We start from the raw sequence: 17765 nt of genomic DNA on the forward strand, positions 1-17765 counted from the left end.
GACAAATGTTTTTTCTAGTATCCTCTCTCCTTCCCTTAAAGGATCTGAACTGATTAGCAAGTTGCAGAAAAAACAGTCTCTGATACATCTTCTTAAACACATTTCTGTTTACTTCAAATGCAAATTATACTGCACAGCTTTAAACATTATTTGCATGTGCTAGAGACTAATCTTTGTAAATTAGAAATGGAATCAGGCAAGGGTTTTTTTATTAATACTACAGGCCACAGTGGAATGTCAAGGATTTGTAATATGGCTTCTCCTAAAAGTTGCAAGTAGTCACAGTATGAGTCAATGGGGTTTTATGACTTTCATTATCTTCACTCAGTGCTCACTCATGTTAAAATGCCTTGGATTTTACAAATATACTGATTTTTGAAAAATTTCTTCTCTCCTTTCCCATTCAGAGCTGTTTAATTAAGTCTTTAAAAGTTATCATTGAAGAGCAGGACAACTAGGATGATGTTTGTCTTTGACTCCAGAAAAGATGGATGTTTACTTACCTTTCACTAAAGGTGAACAACCAGGCAAAAGCTCTGGCTTCTACAGCATGGTTCTCTATGCTAAAGCAGGCCAGAAAACAATGTGAGCTTCGAGAATACCTTGGGTGAGTAAGTGTGGTGGTTTAGGCCCTGCCGGGACCGGAGACCACACTGCCATTGTCCCTCCCCCACCCTCAGCCGGTCAGGCTGGAAGTGAGGCATAAACCCTGGGTTAAAATAAGAAGAAATTTAATACAACAGTGTGATAAACAATCTGAACAACAACAGGAGCAATGATAACAATAATAAACAGCAATAACAGTGAACAAGACAAAAGATATACAGAGAAATACCGCAATGGTTACAGACAGCTCGCTCGTGATGCTCCCTGCCACCAAAGCCACAAAGGAAAAGTTCCCGCGCTCCCCCGCCTCAGCATGGTATGAATAACCCTCCAAAAGATCCCTTTCCCCTTCTCTGCTGGGGAAACTTAACACTATCCTAGCTGAACCAGGATAGTAAGAAAGGTACCCATACAGATTCAGTGACACTAGGCACCCTGAAAAATAGCTGTGCAAGGGATACACCTACATTACTAACTCAAAAAAGTTGCTGTGGAAAAAAAATCCCATATGTTGCCTATGGGAAGACATTGCAGATATCTGGCCTCAGGTCAGCTTCTAGAAACTGCACTGTAAAATAAAGCATCAAAATTATAGAATAAAAAAATATTTTTGATTCTTGATGTAAGGGCTCAGAAATCATGGGAGATATAAGAATATAAAGTAGAAGAATTCTGATTCAAATTGTTGCATCACAGTTTCCCTGAGACTTTTGTGATACACCTACACATCCGTATCCATTAATTAAAGCATCTTACCAAAATAAAGTTGTTTAAAGCAGTGCACAGACCCTTTGATGTTCCCAGTTCCCAGATACCCACAAAAATACAGGGGAAAAAAAATCCAATATCCTTCACTGTCTGGTGAACTGGTTTAAGGTATTTCTATATAATCACAGTTGTTGGGGAACTTTGAAATATCCATCATTTGTGAATAGATTAAATAGGGCTCCAGTCTCCACCTGCTCAGGAACCCCAACAGCAGACTACCCAAGTCAGAAGGAAGGTTCTCTCTACGGCTATTAAAGCCACTGTTGCTACAAAGGATACTACACTGTATGCCCATCATCCCTAGCCATCCTTGAGTTATTACACATTCAAAAAATCCAGTACTCACATACAGATGGCAGAGCAAAGATGGGTAACTGTACTGATGTTCCGAAGTCAGCACCTGAAACTATTCTGTTATTATGAGTAATCATAACCCTTTTGTTACACTATATTTGCATAGGGTATTTACTGGGGTCTTTCTCTCCTCCTTTTTTTTTTTTTTCTTACAAAACTGACAAAAATGGGATAGAGAGCAAGCTCTAGAAAGCTATAATTTGCCAAGAAGCCATCTCAGCTTTTTTCCCCACAGAGCAAAAATAGATTTAAGTTTAGTGAATTTAACTTTTTCATGGGAGTATTAGACTTTGAAGACATGATTTTTTTTATTTTATCCTACTGGGAGAAGAGTCAAGAGAATATGAAAAGAATGATTATCACTGACTTTTCATTTATTCATAAAATTTCAGAATAATAGGCAGCAAGATATAGCAACACTAATTTATTTGTGTTTCTTACTTTTTTCTTCTGTGGATGAAAAGAGGGAGAACATATCTTACTCTATTGAGAAAATAAAGACAATTCCACAAGAATGATCAAGTAAGCCTAGATACTAAACCAGTCCAACAAAACCAAACCAATCAAATCTGAAATTCTATTTTCATTTTACGTCTTGGTTTCTGACAGTAAAGATTTGATGCTTTTTTTTTTGTTGTTTATAGTCCTGTTATGCAGTTACTGTCCAATTATAAAAGTGTATGTTTAAAAAAATTGACTTTTTTCTCTCATAATCCAGCCTTTACTCTCAATATTTGATCATGGGAAATAGAATGTGAATATTTTGACAACAAAATCATTCCTCTGCTGCTTGATGGTGGTGTAAGAAACACGGATTTATGATTCTGATAACAAATTTGTCTATTTGAATTATACAGGATTATATAGAATTATATTGAATTACATAACATGAGGTCATAGAGACAGCCTTTATGAATTGTTCTTAGCATTCCATATATACAAAAATTTATGCTTATTTACCAAGACGGTGTGTGAGAGACTGAAATGTCATATGACTGTCTCAAAGCTTGCTTGTGTCTGTGCAAACCTCCAAGAGAAGCTGCTGCAGCCTGAGGATTGGTCTGGGGAGCGTCACCCAGGGAAGCAGGAGTGTGTGAAGGACGCACCCCCCAACCTCTTTGCGGTTGCATTGTCCCGACTCTTTAGACAAGCCTCAAAGTGGCAGAGGTGTGCTGAGCTGGCCCCACCGTGTAGCATTGGTGCCTCTATTGTGTAGGGCAGACCCCATGCAGGCATTGCTAGTGAGCTGACAGGAGGCAAGCGTTCCTGCCCTGAAGCCAGATACAACAAAACCTGTGGGACCAGAGAAAAAAAAACTAAAGGTGGGCAGATATGCTAATCAGTGGATACGATGAACTTAAAAAGGCAACAGAAATCTTTGCTCAGTGTGCATCCACAATCGAAGCCAGATCTGTGTGCACCCACCATCAAAGAACCGAAGGCTGAGGACCAACGGGACGCCGCTGGATCCATGGTGGTGACTATTCTTGCAGCCCTATCCCGCATCCTTGCTTTATTTCTGTCTTTGCCTTCCATTCCATCCTATCACTACTCCTCTTCACTTTTTTAGTAATAAAAACCTGTTTGGGGTATACAGCATTTGACCTCGTTTGTGTCTTAATCTTGCTCTTGGGATCATATTGAAATCTCTCCCGACATTGGATCAGGACAGGGTGGGATGAAGTTCAGTAAGTAGCATGAAAGACCTGTAAACCAGTCTTTCAGAAATGCAGACATCCAATTCCTACAAGCAGATCCTCAAAAAACATGCTCATTTCTCTAAAAAGCCTTAAATCATCTAAAGTCAGCCTGCATACTACAGTATGTCTAGAAGTAGTACTGGTTTATTATATACCTATTTAAAATCCAACAGCTATGCCTTCTGAAGACCTCTGTCTTTAAGGGTGGTTTATTATTAACCAGATTAGTTCCCAGTGGAAAGCCTGGCTCTATGAAGGGTTTTGTCAAACCAAGTCACAGACTAAAAGCTGGTGTCAGGCAGAAGCGAGCAGTAGTCATGAGAAATGAAACCCTCTAGCCAGAATCATCGCATGACATGAAACCAGCTTCACAGAGCAAAGTTCAAATAATTAATCCCACATTTCAGTGACAATCATTTCATACTTCTATACAAACACAGGAATCTCCTACAAGCAGATTTAATAAGAAAAGGTCCAGAGAGTGGCAAGACTGTTATAGAATCATAGAATCATTGAATAGTTTGGACTGGAAGGGATGCTAAAGGTGATCCTGTTCCAACCTCCCTACCATGGGCAGGGACACCTTCCACTAGACCAGGTTGCCCTAAGCCCCATTCCTTCTTTTATGAAATCCAGAATGTAATTGGTTTTCTGGGCTGTGAATGCATACTCCTGACTCACATTCAGTTTTTTATCCACTAATATACCCAAGTCCGTCCTCCTTAGGGCTGTTTTCAATCCACTCATTTCCCAGCCTGTATTTGTGCTTGGGCTTGTCCCAACTCATGTACAGGACCTTGCACTTGGCCTTGTTGAACTTCATGAGGTTTGCACAGGCCCACCTCTCCAGCCTGTCCAGGTCCCTCTGGATGGCACATCCCTTCCCTCCAGCGTGTCAACCGCACCACACAGCTGGGTGTCACTGGCAAACTTGCTGAGGGTGCACTCAGTCCCACTGTCCATGTCCCTGACAAAGATGTTAAATAATACTGGTCTCAATATGGACCTCTGAGAAGCCCCACTCATCACTGGTCTCCATCCAACATCAAGACATTGACTGCAACTCTTTCAGTGCAACAATTCAGTCAATTCCTTATTGACTGAGTGGTCCACCCATTAATTTAGATAAAAGGATGCTGTGTGGGACAGTACTAAATGCTTTTGCACAAGCGCAGGTAGATTACATCTGTTGCTCTTCCCTTTTCCACCAGTGTGGTACCACATTATCGTAACTAACTGATTTTCTGCACAGATTTATTTTTACTGCCATAATTCTCAAAACAATTTGTGTTAAGATTAAGTACCCTATTGGCCCTTTCTACACAGTGCACTGTAACATACAGCATACATGATATCAGGCAAAAGCCTTTATGTCAATATTTACAAGCACTTCCATAAGCATAAATATCCCTATATAAACCAATAAACATTAAGATATCACAATTTGTGAATGAATTCCTGGGGAAGGAAAGAGTGGTATGTCTTCCAAGCTGGTATAACAATTTGCTGAAAGTACACTTAAACCTAAGAGACTGAGACATGAGGGTTTGTCAAAAACCAAAGCAGAAGGATCAACAAAAATTACCTTTTTCTGGAATTCAGAACTAAGACTTAAGTCTGAATAAGCCCCAATTATGTTTATGGTATGATTCAAGCCAATGTATCTCCCCAAATAAAAGTGCATCTTGTGTAAATGCATCCTAAGTACTAAAAAACATGCTTATCGAAGAGCAACAGAACATAAAAGGCTTTTACTTCTGAAACAGGGTGGTATTTCCTTTCTGGCACATGTGTTTATAATAGTGTTGCCTCTTCTGACTTTCATAAATAAACTTCTAGCCTTCTTTGTGGCAAGGAATATTTCAGGATAACTAATAAGGGAATATACAATCCCTAAATCTGTGGAAACCCTTAAAAGCAGGATGCTAGACATTTCTAGATTTTCAGTACTCCAGTCCACTTCTGCAAGTTGTAAGATGCACCCTCACGTAGGTGCAGAGTCCTGCACTTTAACAGGTATATAAAAGAAACACCTTCTTTTGACCACTGTCAACCAGATAATCTCTCCTGCAGCCATTGCTCCACATAATTGAAGTGCACTCAAAATGTCTAGAGCCATAAGGGTGTTTACATTAATTCTAAACTTTGGTGCCTCTCTCCAAACAAAAACATCATTTCTCTCTACTACTGCTCCAGGCTGTCATTTCTTCTACTCAAGTTGCCAACATTTTGAGCAAGGTATGTCTCAAAACATGTCTTCACTAAGTTAGGTGGTATCACGTGTCTTACAAATAACTGTAAGGCACATGTAAAGATATCAAAATAGAGAAAAGGCGTAATAACACATAGCGAATACACAAAGATGAATATTCTCTTTCCCTTCCCTCCCATAAAGACATCTTTTCATTTCCGTACTGACCTGATGCATTTATCCATAGTTCCATCAGTTCCTATGCAATTTTAAGACACACTTCATTATTCAATTCACTTGACTGCCCTCTTGAAAACTATGTCATTAGTATTTGAGTATTCTACATCTGTTATATTTAAGTTTTCTATGTCTACTTGAGCAGACCATTAATTAACAAATGACTACGGATAAGAGGTTTACATTTAAGTACTCAGTGGTGCAGATGCCTGAATCTACTCACTAGGAAAGATTTTTCTTTCACTGAGTGTGCACAAAATAGATCAGTATTGATTTTATTGCTTTTAATTTATTTCCATTCACTCTGAAGAAGTATGAAGCATCTGGCTAGACAGCAGGCATATGGAACAATGGTGCAGTTACAAGGGCCACAATATACTTTTTACCTTTAACTTCATAATTTCACAAGTAGTAAATAAAGTTTTAAGCAAGACGGAAGATACTTTGTCAGAAGGAACACTGTAAGTATCTACCACAGAACACCATCAATTTTACCTCTCCTACTGCTTACACAATGAGCAGAATTAGGTCCTAGATTTCAGAAGTAGGCCAGTCAATTCAAAATCTTATTTGTGTCTTAGTACGTTTCATTTTACAAAGTCTCTGAGCAGCAGCTTCTCTCAAAACAACAGTTATTCACAACTTCAAAGGAAGTGAAATACTGAAAGTTTCAGATTACTGATATCATTTCACTGGCAATGACAGGAGCAGCAAAGCTGAAAAGCAAGCTGCAATATTCAATGTCAATGAAAAAAAAAAACAAAAACCAAACACCAAAACAGGTCATGTTTGGAACTCTGTGTGAACAATTTCAAGGCAGCAAAGTCTTATATCAGTTAGAGGTTACAGAAGAAACTGATTAGATATTCAAATTGCAGACTGGATACTGAAAAATAGAACAATTAATACTTCATTTTCTCTTTACTAAATGCAGTCATGGCTTGCCAATCTTAATTTCAAGCCCAAATGATTTTAGAACCACAACAAGAGAGTCTGTAATGTGTTTGATTTGTTTATATTTTAGCAGTTAAATGTTTTTTATTATTATTTCAACAGATTACTTAAAATTGTTTTGCTGATATTTTGGCAAAGGTAAAGAAATATTTAGAATAACAAGATGTCCCAGTAAAGAAGGGTCAATTCCATTTCTTTATAATATATGTAAACAAATTGTCATAAGTAAAACCTTTGGGGTTTTTTGGTGACAATGGAACCAATGGATGAGTAACACATGATATTAAAAATAGTCAAAACATAGTGAGCAGTAATCCAGAGACTGTAGAATGTCTCTTTGGTATTTTACTGCTTAAACCAGATTTTACCCAGATGCTGGGTAGCAGCTAGTGATGCACAGATCCTAAAGTATCTCTAAATCCTCTGGGCTCCCAGGTCAGTAGGTGGCATACAGTACCGTACTCTCCCGTATTCAGAGGTTTCAGATCAGCTGGAGGTTGCAAGACACAAGGATGTCCTGGCTACGTTGTCTTGCCCCTGCACTGAGAGATAGCATGGGTGAAGGGGGACAGAGAGCAAGAGTCTGAGGCCACCACACAATGATTACCAAAGCACAGTAAGCAGATGCAATTCAGGAGACCTGCAGCAAAAGCATAGCTTTGTTCCTAAGCAACATGCAAAAACAGGTATGCCAAGGGACCAAATTTTTCAGAGGATGTGAAAGCACTGTAATGTCTATGCAGAAACATGTTTTTTCTTTGTCCTTGGTTTACCATCTTAGTTCACTACAATCACATTTTCAAGTTTCACATGTTGCACCTGTACAAAAAGTTTGGGGTTTTTTTAGTATAAACTAAATACTGCTTTATCATTCATATAGGGTATAATCTCTTAAAAAAAAAAAAAAAACAAAAAAAAAAAACCAACAACTATATAAAGAGGAATGGTGTTAAGCTGTCTGTCTTCTCCTAGAAATTTGCTTGCCAATAGCGAGAAGGATTTGTGCTTTTGTGCCAGCAATCTTCAACAAAATTGTCTGCTAAGAGTGAGCTTTTAACAAATTTTAATCAGGACTCTTGTAATCAATGATATCTTGACTAATGTGACTGTAAGAAGCTCCATTTCATGAAAAAAATAGCTGGGTCAAGTTGACATTTCATCTATTCAGTGTTACCGGGTCTTTTTTTAAAACATCACTACACACACAGTTTCTGCTTATCACCCTGCTTCAGATGATCATAATGACTACAAACCTGAAAAAAAGAGAAACCTTAGAACTTCAGGAAGAGCTCTGTGTCCTAGACACTATTTTTAATGAGCAATCATGTCACAGAAGTTCTATTAGAAATATGATAAACATGTCACTAACAGGAAGAAAAGTCTTCATTTCCTTTGGGGTTTTTTAGTTGTTTGTTTTTTGTTTTTGTTTTTTCAAAAGATGACAGTGATCAGTAGTTATATTTTAAGAATGCTTTCTGTTAAAGAAACATGACACATTAGGGACAGATTTCCAAGAAGGGCATAAAGGCTCAAAAACCACTTTGGATGCTAAAAGCCATCATTCAGGAAACCTGACTTTTGAAAATCTACTGTCTCTCCCCTTTTTAAAGTTCCAGTATTACCATGCTTCAGCCATAGTCCTTGGTAATTCCTCAGGCCCTATGGACTGCACAGTCTAGACTTTTGACACAATTTGACAGTAGAGTACCATGGTTCAAATCACATGTGATCCCACACAAAGCACCTGGGAAAGACATGCCTCCTTTCACATTCAAAAATATAAATATTTGAGTCTTCACTTGGCATGTAGGAGGCCGATGTACCAACTACTTTTTATGCTTGATTCATTGCAGAAGACTGAACTTAAATCTATGCTTAATTATGAGTCTACATGGTGCACTGTGAAAAATCTCTCTCATGGTCTACCTATGAAGCCATTCTGTTCTGAAAGAAACACTTAGCTACTCAGGGAGTAATAGAGAAAGCAAAAGGAGAATTCTGCAGACTGGTTGTTAGGACATTCATCAGAGACCCAAGCCCTAATCCCTATTCTGATGAATATTTAAGGATCTTCTCTCTCTTGATGAAGTTCACCTACTTTGTATAAAATCTTTAAATATTCATTTGATCTGGGATGAGTATCCAAGTATCTTGAGTGCCCTTATCACCAACTGCAGTACTATTATCGCTTCAGGTCAGTAAGCAGCTGATTGTTTACCCAAAGCAGAATATCCCCAACAAGAAGCTGAATGACCCTGCTCCTAAAGCTCTCATGGCCCAAAAGCTACGGCAGTTGAAGAAACCAGATGCTTAATCCCTCTGTTACAAACTAGCCAAAAACGTTAATTGTGGTATCCGACAACATAAGCAAATGTTCTAATTAGATATAAAAAAGGTATTTTCTCCTTCCATTTCTTTTTTCAAGAAATTACTGTCTTGGTCTGTTATCGACATCAAGAAAAAAAATAAAAGGAAAAAAAAAAAAAAGACCATTAATATGGGGAGAGTGGCACTCATTTTACCTAAGTTTATTCAAACACAGGAAGCCTCAGGTCACATTTTGTCTCAGCCTTTTGTCACAGTTCCCTAAATCTATTCTCATAAATGTTGCTGATAATTCTGCCTGCTGGAAATGCAATTGTCTAGGCAATAACACCCATTCATGCTTGACCAACCTGACAACCTTCTACTGTCTTGGTAGATAAAGGGAGAGCAGTAGATACTGCCTACCTCAGCTTCAGTAAGGCTTCTGACACTGTCTCCCATTGTATTCTCACACAGAAACTGATGGAGTATGGCTGGGCCCACGGAGTGGTGATCAGCAGCATGAATTCTAGTGGGAGGCCAGTAAATAAGTGTCCCTCAGGGGTCAATACTAGGTCTGATCCTGTTGAACATCTTCATTAATGATCTGGATGATGAGGTAAATTGCACCCTCAGAAAGTTGCTGATGATACAAAACTGGGAGGAGCGACTGATACCCCAGAGGGTTGTGCCACCATCCAGAAAGACCTCAGCAGGCTGGAGAAATGGGCTGATGGCTGCCTCATGGAATTCATCAGGGAGAAGTGCAAAGCCCTGCACCTGGGGAGGAAAAACCCCATGCACCAGTACACTCACCTGCAAAGCGGCTTTGCATAAAATTACCTGAGGTTCCCAGTGGACACCAAGTCAAACAGGAGCCAGTAATGTGCCCTTGTGGCCAAGAAGGCTAACAGTATTCTAGTTTGCAATAGAAGGAGTGTTGCCAGCAGGCTGAGGGGGGTGATCATTCCCATCTACTCAGCACTGGTGAGGCCACACCTGGAGTACTGGGTCCAGTTCTGGGCTCCACAGTACAAGAGAGAGATAGAGCTACTGGGAGTTGGACCTGATGATCCGTATGAGTCACTTCCAACTTGAGATATTCTATGACTCTATGATACTGGAGAGGGTTCAGTGAAGGAATGCAAATATTATGAAGGGTCTGAAAGATATGTCCTGTAAGGAAAGGCTGAGAGAGCTAGGATTGTTCAGCTGGGAGAGAGAAGACTTAAGGGGGATCTCATCAGTGGATCTGATCAGAATCTCTTCAGGAGACAGGACCAGAGGCAATGACCACAACCTGAAACACAGGAGGTCCTGTCTGAACATCAGCAAACACTTTTTTTACTGTGAGGTAAATGGTTTTTTACTGTGGGTGACTGAGCACTGGCACAGGTTGCCCAGGGAGGTTGTGAAATCTTCCTCCTCGTAGATACTCAAAAGACATCTGGACACAGTTCTGGCCATCAACTCTAGGTGGTCCTGCCTGAGCAAGAGGGTTGGACCAGATGACCTTCAGAGGCCCTTCTGGTCTCAATCATTCTATTGGTCAGATACTACATACTAATCGTTATTACAATGTACCAGGGTGCATTGGGCTTCTAATCACTACAGTGACCTAAATCCCACAGCAAATGCCATTTCAGGGATTTCCAGTACACTCAAGTGTCACGTACAACACCTCATTCTGAGATGTTTGGATGTCTGAATTGTTTTATATGAGTAAGATATTCAGTATTCTACCTACATTCTACCCAAACAAAACATTTAGCAGGGGTTCAAAGCCTTGAATGTTCTTTTCAGTTTTATATATGAGTTTCAACTGTACTTTCAGATCTGGCAAACAGAAGTTACAGTTGACACAGAAATACCTTTTGGTTTAGCCCTATCACTTCACTAGCTGAGAAGTCACTACTGTCACTAGGGAATGCAAGGTCTTGTGAGTGTCTAGCTCAGGGTCAGTGATCACCTGTGATAATCTGACCAAGAGCATCTGAAAGAAAAATACCCCTTAAAACATATGAAAAGGGCATTATATCCTATCCCTCTTGGAAACTAATTTCTCCCAAATTCAGAAAGAGCAACAATCACTACATCTGCCATTGCTGTTAAAAATATTCAAAGTTTCTATAAATGTAGTTTTATCTGCTGGGGAACCTTAAATGCAGACATGTCTGCCTGTAGTGACTCTAATTAAAACATCTAAGAGAGCACTTCTATTTCCCTCAGCAAATCATGTATTCACCAAGCTGGTCTCACACTGTGAGATGCAGAAGACTGGTCTCTACAGAGAACTGCAGAGGGAGTGACTTGATCAGCTTCAAGCACACTCCTGATTCTTAAAGAGCAATAAATAATTAACATGATAGGTGAAGTATACCCACCTAGAAGAATAAAAATTAAAGATTTGGGAGAACAGAAATATACTGGAGTTGCTGAAGTGTGTTTGCCAGTGGAGATTCAAAGTCAAATTCAAGCTGACTCTAAAGATCCAAATAACCAGTCTTTATCTGACTGTCCTTATTCCATCAGCCCTAATGAAATGAATAGGACATCTTGGATGGTGAGATCATGGCCAGACTGGAAGCAAGTACACTTTGCCTACAAATACTATTCTACCAGCTACATTAACTTAACACTCTTTTCTGTGTATATGCACTGCTGAAGAGATTGCATGTACATTCTCTAGTCCCTCTGCATTTGGCTATCTGTGTCTAAGTCACAAAAAAGTTTATCAGGCTATATTTAACCCACCTCCCTCTTAGCTAGGCTTGACTTGAGGCTTCAGCTCCAAGAACCAACCCTGATGCATTCCTATTGCCTTACGGGGGAATCTTGTGTTTAAGCTACAGCACATCCTTCTGCAGTTTCCCAGATTGAAGGGACAGTCAGCTCTGAGATCACAGCCAGAGCACGAGGCCCACAGTGACTGTGATGGATTGTTAGGTAGAGTGGGAGCACTCCAGTCTGTGCATACAGGACACCTTAGTACCGTCTGATTAGGTCTACAGCAAGGGGATTCCTATTCCAGTGAGCCTAAATCACAGCAAGGAAGAGAAGAAAAGAGAGGAACTAAAGCAGACTCTAATCCTGGTGAGGAATAGGGAAATAGAAGGAGAATGACCAGTAATGAGGTTTTATATACTCAGATTTGCAGATTTTAAATTGCAGTTTAAAAGGGTCCTAAAACATATTTGGTGTTAAGCAGAGAATGGTTTTATCAAGACAAGTATTGCAGATGCAGCTGTAAGTTTGATTTCTAAGTGTATTCTCCCTGGACAGAAAATGTTCCTATGGCAAGTGGTGAAGTAAGAAGTAGAGGGAAATCTGACAAACTTAATGTGACAGCGCTGGTGAGATCCAATCCTGCCCAATGAGACTTCTGTCACTGAGATGTTTTTAAGATCACCTGGATAGCTCCAGCCCACACTTGGGCAAAATACTGTTGCTGTCAGTTCCATGTCACATGTCTTTCAGCATGGAACAACATTTCTCTGTTTTCCTATCTTGGTTGAAATTTGAAGTAATGATTAATACAAGCCCATGAATATGCTCTATTTGGTCCTTACATTCCAGTGCTGCAGGGAATACCACCCGGGTCATGGAAATGTTAATAGGAGCAATCAAGGACTGGGAAATACAAGAACCACATCAAAGACACTTTTCTGGGTAACTTAAGCTGTTACTGCTCAGGCAGCAAGAAAATTCAGGCAGAACCTGCAGCTGTGTTGAAAAGCCTATGCAAAATTAGATGAGCAATACAATTTGGGATCCTAAGAGTCTGCAAAAATGACTTTTTTTACTTTCTTTTATTTTTTCTTCTGAAGCAAAAAGGGACTTACCTGCCAGGTAGAGGTTTTCAGGTCTTCATATTTCCATTTATAATTTAGTGCCCATTATTACATATTGACCGCTTAAGGAAGAATTCTAACCCTGTTAAATAGTTCACTGTCCGTTATACTGGTAGTGAGCCACAAATATAAAGGTTTTACACTTTTTTTGTCCTATATCAAATATGAATAAAGAAATAAATAAAAATCTATCCCTCTTTAATTTGTCATACGTGATCAGAAGACCAAATAGGAGAAATTTATTATGGCAAATACTATGTGTAGAATGAATTAATACTACAATCATTGGCCTTGTCTAAGAAACTGAATCATGGAATCTGTGCCTAAATTTGCAAAAGCAACTATAATAAATGATTTAAAATTTAATGCACCTGTTCCAGGGGGAAATTAATTTATCCTTAATAGAAAAACCCCAAAGGTTTCATTGTAATTCTAGGTGAGGTAAAGAATGAATGTTCCTGAAATTGAAGTAATTATGAATCATTTGCCACAATGTTTAAATGAAAACTGTAATGGACTTTAAGAAAAGAAAGAAATTTACTGAAACTTTGTTTCATTACTGGAATGTATCTAAGATTTATGCATTAGAAATAAATACATTTATTTGAGATGGATTGTTTTTCTATGAAACAAATAAGAACCTTTAAAAGCTTTTCCTAAAAGCGACAACAAGGAGTCTATCTCCACCTGTTGCTCATTACCATCATGAAACTAAAAGTATAATGGGCTCAGTCAGGGATTAGTAGACCACTGTCCAAAACACTGGACAGCATTTTGTACAGACACGACTTTACACACAGTTCAGCACCTTAGACTGTATATCAACATCAAATTCAGCAAAGCACTGGAACCCAGTTTAATTTTGAATATGCACACCAATATCACCCAATTGAGCAGACCATAAGCCTAATTCCACTTTGTCTCATTCCATTTCCTTGTTTTATTCCAGCCAAAATCCATTTTGTCTTCTATGCCTTCACAGAGAGGTTATGTGGATGTTTATGACCTATATAAAGATCTAAAAGAAATTATTCCTTTCAGGTTCAAAGATACATATTTACATTTTTTAAAATAGACTTAGCTATTTAAGAGCTCAAGCCATTTGCACTAAAGCATATCAGATAATTTAGAAATTAGGTATATTCACTTTTCTTTCTCTTATAGTCCTGCTATAACCACATAACTCAGAACAGCAATATAGTTAATACACATGATAATTATCATGATTACAATTAGTAGGACCCAGAGACATATAGCTCTAATCTTCTGAAATTTTTCATGTTTAGTGCTTCTCTGAGAAGTCCCTAAAATGGCACTGTAGATTTCCATCTAATTCCCAGAACATTCTTTTATATCCTTATGAAATATGTCTCTTCATGTTTACCTAACATCTCAAACTTATTTCAGTTTCTCATTTGTAGAACATATTCTCAATCTTAGGACACTATTCTAGAGATCCTAACTTCAATGACATTTCAAGAAAAATAATTGCAATTATTATTTAATTTCATCTAATAGAAGTAGATTTAAACTAATAGAACTAGAACTGCATCAAATCATTTTAATGTAGGTCCTGAACTCTTCCCAGAAACCCCATCGTATAGTGGTCTCCTGCAATATGTCATTAAGGTCATCACATTGAGGCTCTTTTCAGTTAAGATAGGAATGACTTCCAGAGACAACAGACCCATATGGAGATGGCTCTGCTATCTTTTCTCTTACTCAGAGAGCAATGCAAATCAAACTGCTCTGTTCTTTTCATCTGTGCCACGATATGCTGCGATTATGAAAAGAAAATCACTACCACATTCAAGACTTTATCCACTAAAATTATTGACCAAAAATCTCAGCGGCTCCAGCACTTCAAATATTTTTTTTCTTTGACTCATACGTCACTTTCTACTATAGCAGAAATACTTTGCTCTCTTGTAGACAGGGCAGCTAATTCTGTGATATGAAGTCCTTTACAGCTGAACTGTGCAAAAACATGGCTGAACTGTGCACCTGAACTGTGAACCTTTACAGCTGAACTGTGCGCCATCTATCATCCAGCCGATAACTTATATACAAGCCAATATATTATTCTTTCTGAAATACTCTCCCCAGTTTGTAATTTCATCTCTTTCAAAGGCTGCTTGTTCAAACACAAACAAATTGACTGAGCAATGGATATTTTGCCTGGAAAAGGAAGTAATTCTTCCTAATAATTCAACAAACCAAATAAGAACTCAGCTAAAGATTTTCTAGTGAGAAGAAGGGGGAGATAATGTATCTTCATGCAGATAGATAAATTCTAGCAGGAAAGTAGAGGCAGATTAAAACCAACCAGATGCAACTTGCTGCACATAAAGTGACATTAAAAAATAACATGAGCATATGCGTGGCTCCTCCAGAAAAAACATCCCAACAATTATGACAAAAGCTTAAGGGTATACCTAAGAAAACTTTTAGGCTCTACTAAGATATGCTTAGAGATTGTTTCTGTAATTGATGTAGCAATTGAAATTTCACACATATACAAAATACAGTATTGCTTAGTGTGAGGTATTATCTTATAGTTTGGGGAGGCTTTTGCCTCCTTAAAAAAAAAAAAAATCTTACACTTAAAAAAAATTTCTTACAGCATACTTGCCATATGTTTCACTTCCTGATGGCTGATTTGCACTCTATCCATCCCCCAATACAGCTGATGGATCATCACAACTCTTGTTGCTGTTTCTTATGAACTGTTGGCTAAATGTCACTGGGCCCTCACTGATTTATAGATACTTTAAATTATTGAAGCATTCTTTTACTTGCTTCTTATTAAGACTGTTTCCTCATATTCCCAGACCCTCATACACATTTATCTCACTTAGCTAACTCCCATCTTCTTTCTCTTCTCTCTTTGTGTTGAAGACTGAAATAAAGTGGATACTGAGAATGCCATCTATCTTCATGCAATCTATTATTTAGATTCCTCATTTTAAAGAGACTGGATGACTCAGGGGATTTTTAATTGGATAAAACTTTCCCTGCTTGATTGCTAGGTCATGTCCATTATAGGTCACAAGTGACTGAAAGCTGGCCTCTGCATAACAAGTCAGCTATTTCAGATGTTCACAAAGAGATGATGGAAGAATAACTTCTATTATTATGTCACCAACTCAGATTTCACAGACTTCAGTGCAGACTAAAAGTGTTCTGCTCAGTCAGACCTGTTGCTGAAAGTTTGAACTGAATTTCTGATCATACCAAGACCAGCTGAATGAAACCTTGCCACACAGATGGATCTAATTGTTTTGTCCGGAGGGAAGTCTCTTGCTAAATGGAAAATGATATTAAACAACTTTGCGAAACAGAATGAGGGATACTCAGACAGTTATGTGAGTGGTTAAACTGTTATCATTCATGTTTGGGGTTTTCTTAGGGGGGGGGGTTGCTATAAAGAATTGTATTTACAGCAGCTGAAAGTCTGGAATCTTTGACCTAACCTTTTTGTACTAATTTTTATGAAAGCATAAACAGTTCTGACAGCAGTATTATGCAACACCATGACATCAATGAATGTCAAAGTCCTTTCTAGACATAGAACAACTCTATAGAAAGAATATCAGGTAAAGTTGGGCAGGTAATTACAGGTAGACAGATGCTGTGAGGCAGGATCACGAGAGGGGAGCGCTCTGCAGAAGAACACATATCGAGCTTGGACAAAGGCATAATCCAGAAAACCTGCTCCCAAATCTGCTTTTACATACACATCTATTTCCATGATAATATTTCAGAAGCTCAGCTTTGCTCCTGAATTTTCAGCTAGATACTCTCCCTGCCAAAAACTATAACAGTGAAATTCAAATATATTTGTTCTGTAACCCTTATATTACATTAAGCATCTTTGTTTTCCGCACACACAGCAACAGTACAGTCTTACTCTTCTTTGCTGTTTGAAAACAGAGTAGAAGCAGCCTTGAACACACTTTTGTTTAAAAACACAGAATCAGTGACAAAATTGTCATCTTCACCACACAAAAAACTGAGATGACTGTATGAATTTTCTGAGATGGAGTAATCTTCATGAGTAACAATATGTTTGTGGATTTCTGTTGGCAAAAAAAGAATCTGGATGTGTTCTTCAAAAATATACAAAATTATTCACACAACAGTGTTTTGGGAAGAGAGCAGTTTCCTGGACAACAGCTAAACAAAGTACTTGTTTTACAATATTAACATTATTTTTCCCAGTTCTCTCACTTATGCAGATCCCATTTTCAGACTTAAGATGATAAAAGTAATTTTTGGAGTATTCTGTATTTTTTGTCATTAAAAATTAAAGAACAGATTATGAATACAAAGTTGAAGGTGAAAGCTGAGATCATAGAAAATGGCAATACAAAATTTAAAACTCCCTTACCTGACTCTTTCATTATTTGATAAATTCACAATGAGAAATAGCTCTACTGGATTAAAGTGTATATATATATATATGTATAGATGAGTTGACTGAGAGTCTGTTCATCTAACGATAAACACACATGCATCTATTAAAGTGAACATACATATATAAAAATCTGGGACAAATGTGCAATGGCTCTCATTAGATGAACAGGCCCTCAGAATCAACAGTAATGCACAAATATCTTTAGGAAACTTGTGTTTTGCAGTTGCACAGAGACAGATTTTTTTCCCTCATTTTCTGGTGCAAAAACCTATTTATTCATCTATGTTAAAATGAGATGTTTAACATCAGATAAGAAAATGCATCTGATATTGAGGCATGTGGTTAGAATGGTAGATACATGATGCTGAAAGTGCATTCTATAA

This window comes from Athene noctua, chromosome 6, assembly GCF_965140245.1.
Source record: "Athene noctua chromosome 6, bAthNoc1.hap1.1, whole genome shotgun sequence".
NCBI lineage: Eukaryota > Metazoa > Chordata > Aves > Strigiformes > Strigidae > Athene > Athene noctua.